The following is a 16344-nucleotide window of genomic DNA, read 5'->3' on the forward strand; positions in this document are numbered from 1 at the left end:
CGGGGTTCAGCAGTTTTGTGCATTTCATGGGGGGGACTTAGGCACCTAAAAATGGGATCCTGGGGCTTAAATCTGGGTTTAGGTGCCTAAGAAGATTTGTGGATTCCACCTACAGGTCCTTGTAGGTTTGATTCCTATGTCGTCTTCTATGTTTGTACAGGGCTGAGTACACATTCTGCTCTCAATAAATAACAATAATATATACTGTAATAATACTCTGCATGTATAGATTACGTTTCATCCAAGGATCTCAAATGACTTTACAAACATTACAATATTCTTAGGTGATAAGTAGGTATAATTATACCCATTTTATAATGGGGTGAAGTGAGGCACATAGGTTATGACTTTCTCAAAGCTACACCTTAATACAGTTGCAAAGCTGGGAATAGGATTTAGGAGTCTTGGTCAAAATCTTCAAAAGTGATGAGTAATTTTGGGTGCCTCAATTCTTGGATAGTCAATTTGAAACACCTTGTAAGAGCCTGATTTTCAGAGAAGGGGCACACAGCTCCTTTATAGAGTGTCTTGAGTTGGGCACCCAAAAACTGAGCTGTCCATATAACCAGTAAGGTTTGAAAATCTTGCTTGACTATTAGTCCATTACTCAAAGCACTAACGAACTCTCCACTAATACACTAGTTGTAGTATTTAAGCAGATTAATAATTTCCCTTCCTTCCCTTTGCTTCACCTCCAATTAGTAACTGAATACACATTACTGGTAAGCCTCACTGCAATCTTATGAAAAAAACAATTTTCAATGAAGAAAAAGACTCATACAGCTTCTTGATATCCAAACCCATTCTTAATACAGTACATGTACAGTGTTTTTAACAACCACTGTATGATCAAAAGCTTCATCTTAAATGTCATTACTTTAAAAAAAGTGTAAAATGATCAAATTTAATTCATTACATCTTGAAATCTTCTTGATAGTGAGAGCACACATTAATGTGGTTAATTAGTAAGTCCACAATTTTGAAATTACATTTAGACACCTAAATTGGTATTTAAGCACCTAAATATGTGGTTTAATTTTCAGAGTCAGTTAGCACCTGAAGTTCCCACTGACATCACTGGGAACATGTAAGAAATGTGCGTAGGTATTGTCCTAAAGAAGGATACTTTTCTGAAGGGACTACTCTCATAAGTTATGGCTGTAGGATCAAGCCCTAAGAGCCCAATCTTGCATTTCTCGTGTACCCAAAACTCCAATTAACTTCAGGAATACAGTACTGGGCTCTAAAATATGTAGGGGATTGTATGTACTGTGTCAAAAGAATACATGAAGTAGAAACAGACATTATTTTATTAAGTAAACTTACAGGTGAATATTTGCAGCTTAAAATTCTATTATATTTGAACTTCTGTCCTCAATAAATCTTGCAAGCTAGAAGGTAAATTAATTTACAGCATCTTTCTGTATTTCTGGGCAACTCTTCAGAAATCTTGGCTGCCTGTTTGTAGTTTTCTTCCTTGTTTACATAATTGTTTGACATTGTGAAAAATATATATGCTACTCTGCAACACCACTGAAGTGGTAGTGGGCACCTTTATCCCTATAATGCATTTATCATCACTTTTTGGAGAGCATATAAGGACTAAATAAACAAATTGTTCATAGTATTAGACTAAATAGGAAAAATATATAATAGACATATTTTGTGTGACCCACACTATGTTCTTCTGGCTGGATAGAAAGAAGGCAGAAAAACAAAGTAATGAAAAGAAAAGACATTATTTGTTGATGTTCTTCTTGCCAACCTCCCTTGGCCTTCTCTCCATCCCCAAAATATCTTGAATTAGTCTCCCCACATTTGTTTTAGAAACTATTATTAATGATTATGATTGTTGCTTTGGGTACGTTTAGACTGATGGATTCTCCTTCCATATAAAAGCAAAAGCTGTCTGTAACTATGGATTCAATGGGAGGTCACAGAAGGCCTGATCCTGAAATGTACAGAAAGCATTCACTATTCATTGACTACAATAAGAAATAAGGGGTGAGGATCTGACTGGAGGGCCCTCAATACCTCTGTTAAGGAGCTGAACACTTTGCAGTATGTGACCTATGAAGACTTATTTCTAGACCTAATATATTTGTAAGTACGTAAAGTTATTCACCCACGGTTTTTTCAAATGGCTACAGTGCGAGGTTTTGAGTTTTCCCTTCTCTTTCCCATATTCATTTTCTTAATAGTGAGAGTTCTTGAGGTCTGGCACAATCACAACAAATGTATATTATAAAATAGAATAAATCGCACAAGGAAAAAAAGAGTTGTTTCTACTCTAAAAAGACTGTGCCTATGCTAGCTGTTTCACTGAAGTTCACTAGTAAGGAGTTCAAGTCACATCTGAATCAGATGGAATTTTTCCTGAAGGCCATAAAACTCTAACCATGTTAATGGTAGTTTTGTCTGCTTCTCGTTTTATGATGCCTTTGGTATTTTTTGCTTTATTAGACTTAGAATGTAGACTTATACAGCACCTTTTAATTATATGCAAGTCACTTTACAAGATAATGAATTGGATTCTGGTAATGCAATGACTGTATAAGCAAACAGACCAGCTATTAGGCATTCAACAATAGCTTCCACACAGTCTGGGATATCTGAACCTGTTTACTAAAAGAGGGAGTGTGGCCAAGACACAGGGGATATCCCCTACCCTTTTTGAAAAGACCCATGGGATCTTTAATTTCCACCTGTAGAAACAACAGAGAGGTAAAAAGAAATCTGAGTACAATGTTTCACTTGAAGAGCAGTGAGCTTTATTTCCAGTGGTTCTGATGTTGTGTGTCTTTTCTCAAGGCCAGCTTGGGTTGCTGCAGAGAATGAGCTGAAGTAAGGGTGTGGGTCATTGGGAAAGCAGTAATTGAAATACCCACTAATTTTTAATGGGTATCAGTGAAATAATTCTCTTTATGAGGTCCCTTTAAAAGATACTGTAACAAGGTGGCTTGCCCCAGGGGCTGCAGAGCCTGGAGTTAAGCCAACCCTGATTACAGAATGAATTCCACTTGAGAGGAATCAGGTGATGCCAGTATAAAAGGAGCAGGAAGTTACACAGAAGGGAGAAAGCTCAAAAAATTACAGCTATGTCGGTAAACACTGTAGGGAACAGAAAGAAGGCTACTGTGGGACTCAGAGTTAGTAGGGGGGGTCACCATATGAGAAAGCTGGAGGAGGAGGGCAAACTCCAGGCAACAGGTGGAAAAAAGCAAAAAGTCAGTCCCTCTGGGAAGAGGGGCTGTGCCCACTTGAAAGTGGGATAAAGACTGTGTGAGTTTGTGTTCTATTTGAAAGACTTGGTTATTTTTGGAATACCTGGAGAGAGACCCTGAATTAGGGTTAGGGCCTAGAGGGCCAGTATGTACCTGAGGACTCGATAAATTGGACCTTCAGGAGACGACTTTTCTGAACTACCCTAGAACTGAGTTCTTAAGGAGCCCTGAAATGCTGGGAGAGAGGGGAGCCCTGCCCTGCACTACAAGGCTTCTGGTCCTAGGCCCTTAAAGAAACAGTAGCATAGATTTCCCCGAACACTTATTTCCACAGGACATCTTCCTCTCTTCCAGTACCTGTCTCTGCCTTTTCTTTGGCGTTTGTCGACTCAAGAAGCCCCAGGAACTTTAAAGTGACACACCATGGTACAGGGCTGACTGACCCATCAATGGCTATTAGCCCACATGGTCAGGAGTGCAACCCTATGCTCTGGGGTGTCCCTAGCCTCTGATTGCCATAAGCTGAGAGAGCACAACAGGGGATGGATCACTCAACGATTGCCTGTTCTGTTCATTCCCTCCGAAGCACCTGGCATTGGCCACTTTTAGAAGACAGGATACTGAGCTAGGTAGACCATTCTGAACCAGGGTGGCCATTCTTATGAGCCACAGTCTTTATTACCCTGGAAGGGGTCAGTCCCCTGATACAATACAGTAGTTAATTCTGGCACTTAAAGGAATGTGAAATTGCTTTTAAAGGTATAACAACACTGAATTTTTCCATAATTTTACATCTTTAACTCCTTTATACAGCCTATATTTAAAATCATGTAGTGGTCTTATTGCAAGCTAGATATTTTGATTACAGACCTAAGACACTGGTCTGACTTATGAGCCAAAACAAACTGAGCCTAAAGATGTGATCATAAAACAAAGAATATCTGTATATTGCTATGAAATGTCATTCTGCCTGCCAGGAAATAATGGCAAAATATTCTAAGAGGTTTGGCTCTTCCTTGAATTACCTACATTTACACACACTGATCTAAAGCCAAGTAGCCTGGGCCAGGCTATGGGCTTGTTTAGAAGTTTTATTGGCTTGTCCGCTTCTAATCACGAGTAAAATAGAAAATGAGCACTTTAGTGCTTTACAAGTGATATTTGGATATTTTAGAAAACAATATAAAATGGTTTATAACTCACCACCAACCACTTCACTAGGTGGGAGAAAGGACAACAGATAAATTCAAAAGGAAGTCGTAGCTACGTACGATAACACAGTATGGATGGTAAAAAAAATAACAACTTTAGAAGACTCTAGGGACATATAAGGAAACCTGTTCAGAGTGGAAAGTCTTGTTGAGAGACCTACAAGGAAGTATTTCGTTTTTGGTTTCCTCACGATACTATAGTCCCTAGAGGAAATAGTCTTGTAAAACAAATAAAGGAATGCAGGGTCAAATTCTGCTCTCAGTTAAGCCAGTGAAATATCTGAATCCAAAGGAGTGACTCTACGTTTATACCACTATAGCTGGGCCTGATTCCGATCACACTTGTGCTGAAGTTAATAAAGATTAACTCCATTGAAGTCAATATCCCTGATTCTTTTCTACGTGAAAATCTCCTCAGTGCTGGAGAGAGCCTGTGAAGGAGCTGGATACAGCTCCCTGATTGTCATCATGCCAGCCCATTTCCTGTCCTGCCCTAGGTTAGAGCTGTCTTGAGGCTTCTCTAAATTTGTGCCAGCTAACACTGTTCCATATGGAACTGTACACCAGCTGAAGATAATTGGAGTGCAGTGTGCTCTTGTCACAGGCTTTACATTCCTCCTGTGCCAGGGCTTTGTTGGGGGACGTCACATGGGCTGGGTACACTGTCTCTCTCCAGGTAAAAGCTCCCCTCTACTGGAGGAATTCTCAGCTGGCCAGCCCCAGGTGCTTTCCAGCACCACTGGAGCAGCACTAAAGGACTAGAACACAGAGAAGAATATGACTTTGTGGCATTACATGGGCATAAAGCCAATCTGGGAACCCAGAATTAGGCCCACAGAAAATAGAATTTGGACCTAAGAAAAGGAAAAGTCAATGAAACAGGTAGAAACATATAACAAAAAACAACATGGGAAGGAGAAAGAGGTTGGACAAAGAACAATTAATGAAAAATATCTGTCAAATGTTGGATTCAAAAACCATTGCAAGAGTTGATGAATATATGCTACGTGTTTGCAGGATCAGGGCCTCAGAGTTTAGAAAGGCCCAATTCAGAAATTTAAACATGAATCATGAGAATGGAAAATAGCTGCATTTACACATGAGAAAGCTGTAAAGCAAGACTGTTCAACATGTGGATGTTTGGGAGCCAGTTTGGAATCACTGCAGTACAAGAGAGCTGGAGGTAATTTTATGAAGGCACGGAGGGGGGCAAAGCAGAATAATATGGGGTGGAAATACTCTGCAAACTGTTGGAAGGGGAATGGTAGCTCTGCAGCAAACAGATTCCTCCCTGTCCCAGAGATTTCAGCTCTGTGTGGTCCATGGAACCCAGTAGACTTTGGGAGCAGAGAGGCAGAGCAGCTGCACTCAGTTTACACTACTCCTAATGGTATGCACCCTTCGACGCATGCTGGATTTCCTGTCAGAAGACTTTCTGCCACCACATGACTTTAATTCCAGGCACTTTTCCATATATTAATGTATTAAAATAAAACATTGGAGCTAACAAGATACAAATGTAACAAGCATGATCTCATTGCTCTTCCCTATTATAACTCATTCTCCAATACCCCAGGCTCCTTTTCTTTGTCATCCCTCACCATATAACTTCAGATTCAGATTTGAAACTGCACAGAGCAGGAGTCTATCAATTGTATTTGTCTGTTAAGTGCCATAAATGCCTATGTTACTACATAAATAACAATGGTAATGAGTAATCAGAGCACCATTCATTCCTGTGCTGCACCTGCATCCTTCTTGGAGAGAGTGGTTCTGAACAGTGGTGAAGAGAGATGCCAAAACCGAGCACTGGTCCTAAGGAATCTGGGGTGCCAGGATGAGGAAAAGGAGGAGCTGGGCAATATTTCTGACGTGGCAGCTCCCTTGTGGGTACATCTGGGATGTGTGGAATCTGCCTTGGGAGTGCAGACTCACAGGCAGGCAGGGTTTAGAGTCCTCCCATTCTACCTCTTGCACAGGGCTCCATGAGCTGATAACTAAAGGGAAACATTTAGCAGAAACTCTTCAGGTTTGACCTGGTGGGCTTTTTTCAGAAGATGGGAGGCATGGGCCAAAGAAATGCTTTTCATCTCCAAATGTAGTTCAATTTATGTTAGTCCCAGTAATGGAAAGTGATTGATTCAGTAGTGAATGAAAATATAGAGGATCCCAGAATGCAAAATTTGAGATCGAGTAAAAAGAACAGTTATTTAAATGTGCCTCAGAAAAATAAGATGACAGAAATATTGTTCTAAAAGATCTCTGAAGAACATAATTGGAAATAGGAATCTAAGAAGGCCAGAAAGCAGTTGTGACTGAAGAGAAAAATAAAGGCGTGGCAACTAAACTAAACTTAGTGTTATTGAATAGCTTTTCTCAATGAATAAATGGTTTTCACTAGAAAACTTACTCTTGTGAGTAGTCCTTTCTCGTGTTATTGGTCTCCCTTATGTCAATGGAACTATTTGTATGAGTAAGGACTACACGTGAGTGATGTATTGCAGAGTTGGACCCTGAAAGGTACACATACTTTGTAGTTTTAAGCCTCACATATCAATGGTCAAATCCTGTTTACTCAGGTAAACTTTCACTGACTTCAGTGGGAGCTTGAATCATTAAAAATGAAGGCCCCGATCCTGCTAAAACTTATGCATGAGAAACTTTAAACACATAAGTAGCCTCAATGACTTAATTGACACTAATGGCGCTATCATGTTTAAAGAACTCATGTACAAAATCTTTGCAGGACTGAAGTCTAAGGACCTGAACTAATGCCCACTGAAGTCAATGGAGAGTCCTATTATCTTCAATGGGGCGTGGGAAGAAGCCCTAAATAAAAGGTTCTCCTGCCAGTGCACCTCCTTGATGTGGATGAAATGACAATTCTCACTTGGGCTAATGATGGTGGTAGTGTTTGTGATAAAGACACGTGTTCACTCACATTTCACAGAAGTCACATTTTCTTATTTGTGTCTATTATTCAAATGCTGCTCCAATCTGCTGGCAAACTCTGTGGAATCTAATTAGGCTGCGTTGCTCTTGGAAGGAAAAGAATCACAAGACGTCATTCTGATTCTTGGAATCCTTACACCGTCAGAGACAATGTTTTCCTCCCTTCTGTCTGGCTTCTTCATTTGGAATTTACAAAAGTGTAAATGTATACTGCTCTGAGATGAGCTGTCTGAGAAGCAGAGGGTGGAATGTGAGCAGCAGGACTGTAAAGCTCAGCAGTTCTAACCCCATGTAGCTTGAACTGTGAATTAGGTACCTTTAATTCAAATAGAGGTGAACCTCACAAAGGTTTACAAAGGAATTGTAAGAATACCCGCTTTATGTTTTAAAGAGACAATGTCAAGATGACATCCCTTTGCTCCAGTGGGGTTGCACAGTGTACCTGGAGGTGGAATTTACCCCCATTTATTATTTTTATTATATATTAATTTTTTTGTGGTAGTGCCTAGGAGCCCCAGTCATGAACCAGGGCCCCAATATGCTAGGCACTCTACAAACACAGAATAAAAAGATGGTCCCTGACCCAAAGAGCTTGTAATTTACATAATTTGCATTTTACTAAATAAAAATATAGGGCTAGATTGTGATGCTGAGCAGAGTTCTGAGCAAGGAGTTGAGTACAAGCTGCAGCAATTCAAGAGTAGCCCCAGGGTACATTCTGCTCAGAGACACTCCACAGAGGCACAATTCCTCTCCTACATCCTCCTTGCTCTAGGAGAACATATTAACTAATAGACATACCTAGAAAGTTAAAGGAAACACAGTGAAGCACCAGAAAGAAGTCAGTGTCTGATCAGTGATAATTAGCAGTTACATATATTATATCTGATTACTTGGTGCAATAGGATTTTAGTCAACCTTGTATCTCAATATATCTATCTTAGGTACTTATATGCCCCTCACCATCTCTTTAATGCATTTATCCTCCCAACCCCTCCGTGGTTACAAATGGGGAAAACAGGCACAGAGAGATTAAGTGATCTGCCCATGGTCTGTGGTGGAGGAGAGATTTGAACATGGTCTACAAAGGTCTCTGTGAGTACACTAACCACTAGACAATTCTTCCTCTTTTCAAGCAAATATCACTTTATTTACTGTATTTTAATTATTAGTATTATTTGCTTTTGTGCAACATTGGCAATATGCTCATCACTGTCAAATAGACAAAAATAAAGACCGTCACTGCCCCCAAACCACTGTAATCTAAATGAAACACCCACAGCAGACAGGCTGCTGGGTCATCCAGAACTTCATATTTATATGTGATTAGATATAAGAAATTAAAACTACAAAATATTTTGGTTTCAGAGTAACAGCCATGTTAGTCTGTATTCACAAAAAGAAAAGGAGTACTTGTGGCACCTTAGAGACTAACCAATTTATTTGAGCATAAGCTTTCGTGAGCTACAGCTCACTTCATCGGATGCAACCGATGAAGTGAGCTGTAGCTCACGAAAGCTTATGCTCAAATAAATTGGTTAGTCTTTAAGGTGCCACAAGTACTCCTATTCTTTTTGAAAATATTTTGGGTGGGACTTTGAAAGCCACTTTGCGATTGAATTCCCCCTTTGGGATTTGGGTGTCCAAATAAAGATATATAGCCTTTTTCATAATCATTCTAAACTCACTTCTTGTAAACATCATGGAAGAAATGGATTTTCAGAAGGAGTTAATATGATGCTACTGTCATCATCACGTATTATGAAAAACACCACTGCCAATAAACCTCTACTTTAGAGTAAGTAGGTGTATAGAAATTCCAGTATGGAACCTGCATTCTTAATTAAAGGGGTCATTTCCCATTTTTATAGACTTTTTGGCATTTAAATATATGGTGAAAAAAGTCTTTTTTTACTTTTAATATTTTGATTAGCAATGTGGTTTTTAGAATCTGAAATGGATGAAGGTACTTTGGAAAAGTCAGAAACATTACTCAGATTGCTCTTTTGTTTGTGTTATTAACTGTGAGGTTTAGGATAATAAAATAAGCCTACATGATTATATTCCTATCGGCCTTTTTCGAGGAAGTTTTGCAGATTGTGCTGAAATGGTCATTTGAAAATACAGATCGCAAAAGCAAGGAATGTAAGCAAGTGTTTGCTAAAGAAACTTCACTAGCAGTTGAAGTAATGGAGGGCAGGATTTGGCTTTATAAATACATTTGACAGTATTTCAGACTTCCTAATTTCAGTTTCTTAAACTGGAAGTGGTGAGGTCTGATATGGAGAAGGTTGTGGGAACAGAATGAGAATGGACACAGGCTATGAGGAAGGTGGGGCTCTGTCAATCAGAGGTGAGGAAAGAAATAACAGTGGGAGATTCTGACATGAAATAGCCATAAGCAGGGGAAGAGGATAAGTGTTTAATAGTTAGTGCTTCAGGAACGGATCAAAGACTCTTCATTACCCTTCCCTCATCCATCCTGGGTTGCCATCAGAGACAAATATGAAGAAGAAGGAAAAAGCCATGAGGCAGGTCCCATGCTTGAAATTCTGCCCCTAATGAAGTCAATGGGGTCAAAAATTCATCCCATGGGTGCATCCTCTTATGATATAAAAGGTGTCCATCTGAAGCCAGATATCTGAACTTTGACTGAAATTTGGCTATCCATTGAAACTTGAAATTAATTCAATCCAAGTCACAAGGATGCAATACTATGCCACAAACTTTGTAATAGAATATCAGGACATCATTCCACAACTTTGTGGCTCTCCATAGAAGTGATGATGCTTGAGCTCTAAGGTATTATAACCAAGAGCTGTAGTATTTCTTTACTCATATCTGCACTCTTCCTCCCTCTTCCTTTTTCCATTTCTTGTTTAGTTCTTTTTTCTTTCCAGTTGCAATGTCCCAGGCAAGTTGCTTGTCCTCTGCCTACTTGTAATTTACTTTGGGATCAATGATGTTAGATTATCATTAATATTTGAAAACTAACCACTGCATATGCGCAGAAGTTACTTTTCATGCCTTTATTGCCCACTCTGTGAACTACATCGGTGACATGTTATAGTGACACTGAATTTAGACTGAAGTATCACAGTGTATACTTACTAGCAAAATCAAGGCAATTTTTGATAGCGCTAAAAGGAAAGCTATAATGACTCTAGCAGAATTGTTTTGGGTCCCTTGGCCTTTATGACCTAATACATTTTTAGTGGAATTGTCTTAGAGTACATTTTTCTTAATAGTGAAATACCAAGTAATGGGATTTTTTCCACTGTGCCATATTCTTAATGGACAAAATATTGTAAGAGGTTCAGAGGCTGAGCTGTAGTAGTGTTGATAGAACTATTCTATTCCAGTTTTGTTCACAGAGGACCAAATATAGGCCCTAAGTGTTTCTGGTTTGGACATGAGCCAAAGCTGCATTACTGTGAGCCCATATTCAGATAGGCTACAATCCCAATTATTACCCTTCTCTGCAGATTGTGTCTGCCAGGTGCAGAAATAATAACGTGTGAGAGGTGGGATAGACACATTAGGACCATAATTGCTAAAACATATGGAAAACATCCCACTGAAATGCCTTCTCTGTAGCTCCAGACCCTCTGCAGATTTGGGGGCAGCACAGAATAGGTAGAAAGGAGCTGTGTGGCTTCCTGATTTTGCATATATGTACAATCGGTAGGTTGGATTTGACCCACTGTTTTGAATATATCTCCCGCTGACATAGCTACTGCAGTTCATTGGTTTAATTATGCCGGCAGGAGAGCTCATTCCTAGCAGCATAGAGCAGCTAGACATGAGACCGTACAGCGGCACGGCTGCAGTGGTACAGCTGTGCTGCTGTTAGGTCCATAGTGTAGACACAGCTGTAGTGTTCAACTCCTTAAACTTTTTTTCTGAAAGATCCTTTGGGACCAAGAGGTTGAACTTCTTTGAAATTTTGGAGAAAATTCTGATGTAATTTGCATTATGTAGCTGTGAAGCACACACACACTTCCATTTCTAAAATGTCTTCCTCCTGCAAAAAAATGTTGTTAATGCTACATGACAGCTGAAAATTTAAACACAAAAAGTCAGCAAATTCTCTGTTAGATTTCAAACACCAACCCAAGAATATCCAGGGAGGCATGATCTGAGTTCATGTCTGAGGGATGAGAACTCCCACATTTCTAATTCTAGCTTTCTTTTACTGTAGATTCACAATAGGTCTTGGCAAGTTACTTAAGGTCTCTGACTCTGTTTCCTCACCTGTAAAATGTGGATAATACTACTTTGCATCCGATGAAGTGAGCTGTAGCTCACGAAAGCTCATGCTCAAATAAATTGGTTAGTCTCTAAGGTGCCACAAGTACTCCTTTTCTTTCCACTACTTTAGTTAATGTTTGTAAAAATGCTTCAAAGATAACCATTAAATATTATTGTTATCCCTCAGTCCAATCACCAACTTTAACTGTGCCCTGTTGCTCACACACATGAGGGACCTAATCTAAGCTTATTAAAGTAAACGGAAAGATTCTCAGGTCTTTTAGAACAAGTCCTATAACATGAACACACACAGGTAGTAATAAAAAATACCAACTTTACACATCTAAGGCTACAGAAAAAGATATAGGGTCAGATCCCCTATTGACTTCAACTGAACCACCCTGAGTCACACCAGTTGAAGACTTTTCCCACAGTTTTTGTATTATGTTACCCAGAATGTTTGACCAGATAATGAAAGCCCTTTACTGTAATTAACTTTGGGAGAACCTAAAAAGGTTGGTTTCAAATAAGAATCCAATGCTAGGATCCTTAAGCCATGGATATTTAAACCATGTCACTTGGGGCCCAATTCTTCAGTAATTCTATTCTCAGAACTCCACCTGAAGTCAGTGGGAGTTTGTGGTGTAGGAACGTGCAAGACAGATGACAGTTTTCAAGGAGAATGAATCTTAGAATAAAGAAAAAAACCCTTGTGATATTAAAACCTTCCTGGGATTCCATTATTTTATACGTAGTCATGGCTCATCGATCCAAATCTGCTTGCAATCTCCATTTTTATGTGCTCAAAAATTAAATCAAATTAACAGCTCCGCAATGCATAAATACCATCAGATTGCTTACCCAGGTACATGGACAAATCAAGCATGGATTAACTATATTCAGGGACAATAAAATCTTCAGGTAAGTAAAGTCAACACAGAATGAGTGGATATGAAGTCACTGCCTGGACTTTGCTGTGCAGTATGAAGGATTTAATTCAGGGTTTCTCAAACTGGGGGTCAGAACCCCTCAGGGGGTCACAAGATTATTACATGGGGGGTCATGAGCTGTCAGCCTCCACCCCAAATCCCGCTTTGCCTCCAGAATTTATAATGGTGTTAAAAGTGTTTTTAATTTATAAGAGGCTTGCTGTGTGAAAGAGGTCACCAGTACAAAAGTTTGAGAACCACTGATTTAATTTGAACAAATAAAGGGCCTGATTCCATGATGCACTGAATACCCATTAATGTAAATGGGGACCGAAAGTGCTCATCATTTCACAAGCTTAGGTTCAGACAATGTTCAGCCCTTCTGTTTGTGAAGGTAGTTTCTCACTGCAGATCAATTCACTACTGTCTTATTGGCTCTTTGTTAAACAAAAACAATATAGCACCAGATATGTGAACACTTTTCTCATCTTTAAGTATTATCTTCAGAACAGTTTAGATTATGTAATGTTTTCACATTTACACCGGTTTGTCCAAAACCAAAACACCTATTTCTAATCATTGCGTGAGACAAATGCTTCACTACTGTGGAGAGCCCTGACTCAATGAAACTTGTAATAAAAGGGGAAGACAGAATTTGGGGACCCTCCTGATGAGGCTCTGCATCCACTACATGATGCAGAGTTTTGTGGCACAAGGGCTCCCTGCACTCCAGCATGTGGAGGTTAAAAACACTGGAAGGTAAACCATGCGCTGGGCTGGTAAATGTGCCTAGACAGCTTCACCAGCCATTCTCCCCTATTCTCTCCAGCTCCACTATAGAGCTGGAACACCCCAGGTAAAAGAGCTACTGTCTGCTGCTTCTCTGTGTACTTGGAGCAGGGAGGATTCTTTCTCTCCTCAACCCACATGGTGATCCTGAGCATGCATCCCAGCCACTTGGACTGTGCCCCTAGAGGCCAAATGTTCAAAAGGTTTACACACCACACTGAGCCCAGATTTTCCATATTGTCCACACGTGAGGTAATTGCACACTTTTGGGCTAGTTTTCCTGTCCCATTATTCAGTCTGAACGTATAACTCAGGCATTGACGCTTGAAAATGTAGCCCTCCATCTTAAATACAAAATAATTATTGTTAATCAACCATACATTAATATACTGTATACCTAAGACATTTTTGTTTCGAGTACCCTTAACTTGTATATCAAATTCAGGAAATCTTTGAAGTTAGTAATACAGATGTAGATAGCAACATATGGTCACATCATCCTCTCCAAGCTCAGATACTGAAGGGATAGTAGTAGAAGAAATACTAGCCAGTATGGCAGGCAAAGGGAATTAGAACCTAAAAGAGGCACCATTCCCCTTCCCCCAAGTCCATGGAGTATGCCCCTTACTCATGAACACTATGTGGAGGAAGATCTGTGGGTTTTTGGTGGAAAACCTAACCAAAAGGAAGAGGGTGATGTCAGGTATAGTCACTCCATGCAGCATCATCTCCTGGTAAACCCACAGCATTTCCAGTGGAAGTTAATACTGCCAATGTCAGCAATAATTGTGATTCTATGACTCTTCAGAGGGCTTGTAATATGTGTAGCTGGGAGAGAGAGAACCAGTGGCAGCATAATTCTAGAAGTAACTGCGCTGTCAGAAGGGAGCAGCCCTCTGGTTTCTCTAACTTCTGCCAGGGGATGATTCAACCACCTAGCCAGCCCAGGATGTGGGGAGGTATATGGGTGTCCTAGAGCCTCCCTTGCTTCAATGTTCCTCCAAATGGCACCAAGTGTGAGCTCATCAGGGTACTGAAGACTGAGCTCTGAGATTTTATTTCTTGGCCCCGGTCACATGACAAGGGCCAGGATAACAAGGGTTATATACTCCGAGTCCTGATCTATGACAGGAGCAATATCCAGTGACTCACAGGTTACCGTTACACTCCCTAACCCTATCCAGACCTGTAAATCACTCACCCAAGAAAGGAGAAGGTCTAGTGTTTACTAAGGCCTCAAGGCTGTGGAAAAAAATATACCTATTTTTTTCTTTGTGACTGTGCAAGGAAAAGGGTGATTTAGCCTATATTTCAGATGTTCCTATATTTGTATTCCTACCAAACACACAGTATCCACAAAACTAACTAAAAAGGGACCACTTTTGACATCTCAATCCAAATTCTTCTCTAGAATGCACGGCCATGACTTCAATAGGAATTGTATGTGCATATATAGTTGGTTCTCAATCTACCACATTTTGCTGTTTTGGAGAAAACTTCCAGAAATTTTGGGCCTAATTTTGCATTCCTTGTCTAGCCCAGCCTCTCACTGGAGCCAATGAGAGTTTGGGGTGTTCAAGTAGTGTGTGAGTTGACCTTTTGCTAGGATTTTCCACATTTTTATATTGTCCCAGATTATATTTGAAAAATATACCAACCATTCAGTTTAATAAATTTATATCCAGGACCCTATGTGGTAGAGACTTTGGAAATTATACACAACTCTGAAGTCCCTATGAATGCTTAACTCCCACTAAAGTCAATGGGAATTTTTATATGTGTAACCATTGCAGGATCACATTCTTTAAGAGATTTCAGGCCCAATACTTTGACCTACTGAATGCCTCCTGGGAAGTGCTAAGAAACCTCAACTTACACTGACGTCAGAGGGTGCTGAGATACATATCACTTCCCAGTATCAGGGACCTAGGGCCCAATTTGTCATCATTCCACACACAGAACTGGCACTGAAGCCTATGGAAGTTTTGTGTGTGAAGTAAGGCCCCTGTATAGCCTAGTATTATTCGTGGTGAAAGCAGCTGCATCTAAAAAACTGTGGTTTAAATCAGCCTTAATCTTAGTAGTGATGGTTAATGTTATAGCTGACAAGCCGCATTTGCTAAATTTATTTTTATTACCAGAACTAAGAGATTTTAAATAAATATTGTTTTTAAACATGGCAGGGTTTACTGCTATTGAATCATGTAATACATTGTTAACTTTGAGGTTCCTTATTCCAGTCCTTATTTTTTTTTAGGCTACAATACTTCCTAGTTTAGATGGAACTCTGTTTAAGAAATGAGATTTTCATTTTCAGTGGCTGCTCCTGAATGATTTGTATTTACATACCATCTTTTAACAGAAAAATGTCAAAGTGCTTTACAAAAGCTGTAAGGAGAAGGTACTAGTAACTGTAGTACTTTGAGATCGTTGGCTCTGCACATTCACACTTGTGGAATAAGCAACTACTCATGCACAAACTTCGACTCTTCCTAAGAACCGACTGGTCAGGGTCATTAACCTCCCCTTATCCTCCCCCCTGAAACAGAGTTCTCCGGGTACAAAAGTGGGAGTTTTCTTAAAGTAGATTACTCTAGGGTTAACAAAAGCTGTTGTTCCATGTATTGGAGGTTGGTGAACTGATTTGGTAGCCCACTCCACCCTCACAGAATTCAAAGACAACTTGTACTGTTTCAAGTGCATTAGACAAACCAAGTTAAAACCGGTAGAGGACTTGCCTATTGTTGCGGAGCCAGACTGTTGCAGGAGGTGGCCTCCTGAAGAGAGTGACAACCAACTAAAATCCTTTGTCTTCTGCACCTGACTGGGGATGCAGCAGCAGGTTGTTGTAAGTCCAGGAGTGAAAATGGTCACAGGTGGGAAAAAATAATAATAATTAAAAAAAAAAAAACAATGAGGAAGGTGCAAGGATACCAAGTGAGCTTTGAGTTCACAGCGTCTTCAACAGTCACAAGAACACAGTGGCTG

This window comes from Chelonia mydas, chromosome 5 (genome assembly GCF_015237465.2).
Source record: "Chelonia mydas isolate rCheMyd1 chromosome 5, rCheMyd1.pri.v2, whole genome shotgun sequence".
Classification (NCBI taxonomy): domain Eukaryota; kingdom Metazoa; phylum Chordata; order Testudines; family Cheloniidae; genus Chelonia; species Chelonia mydas.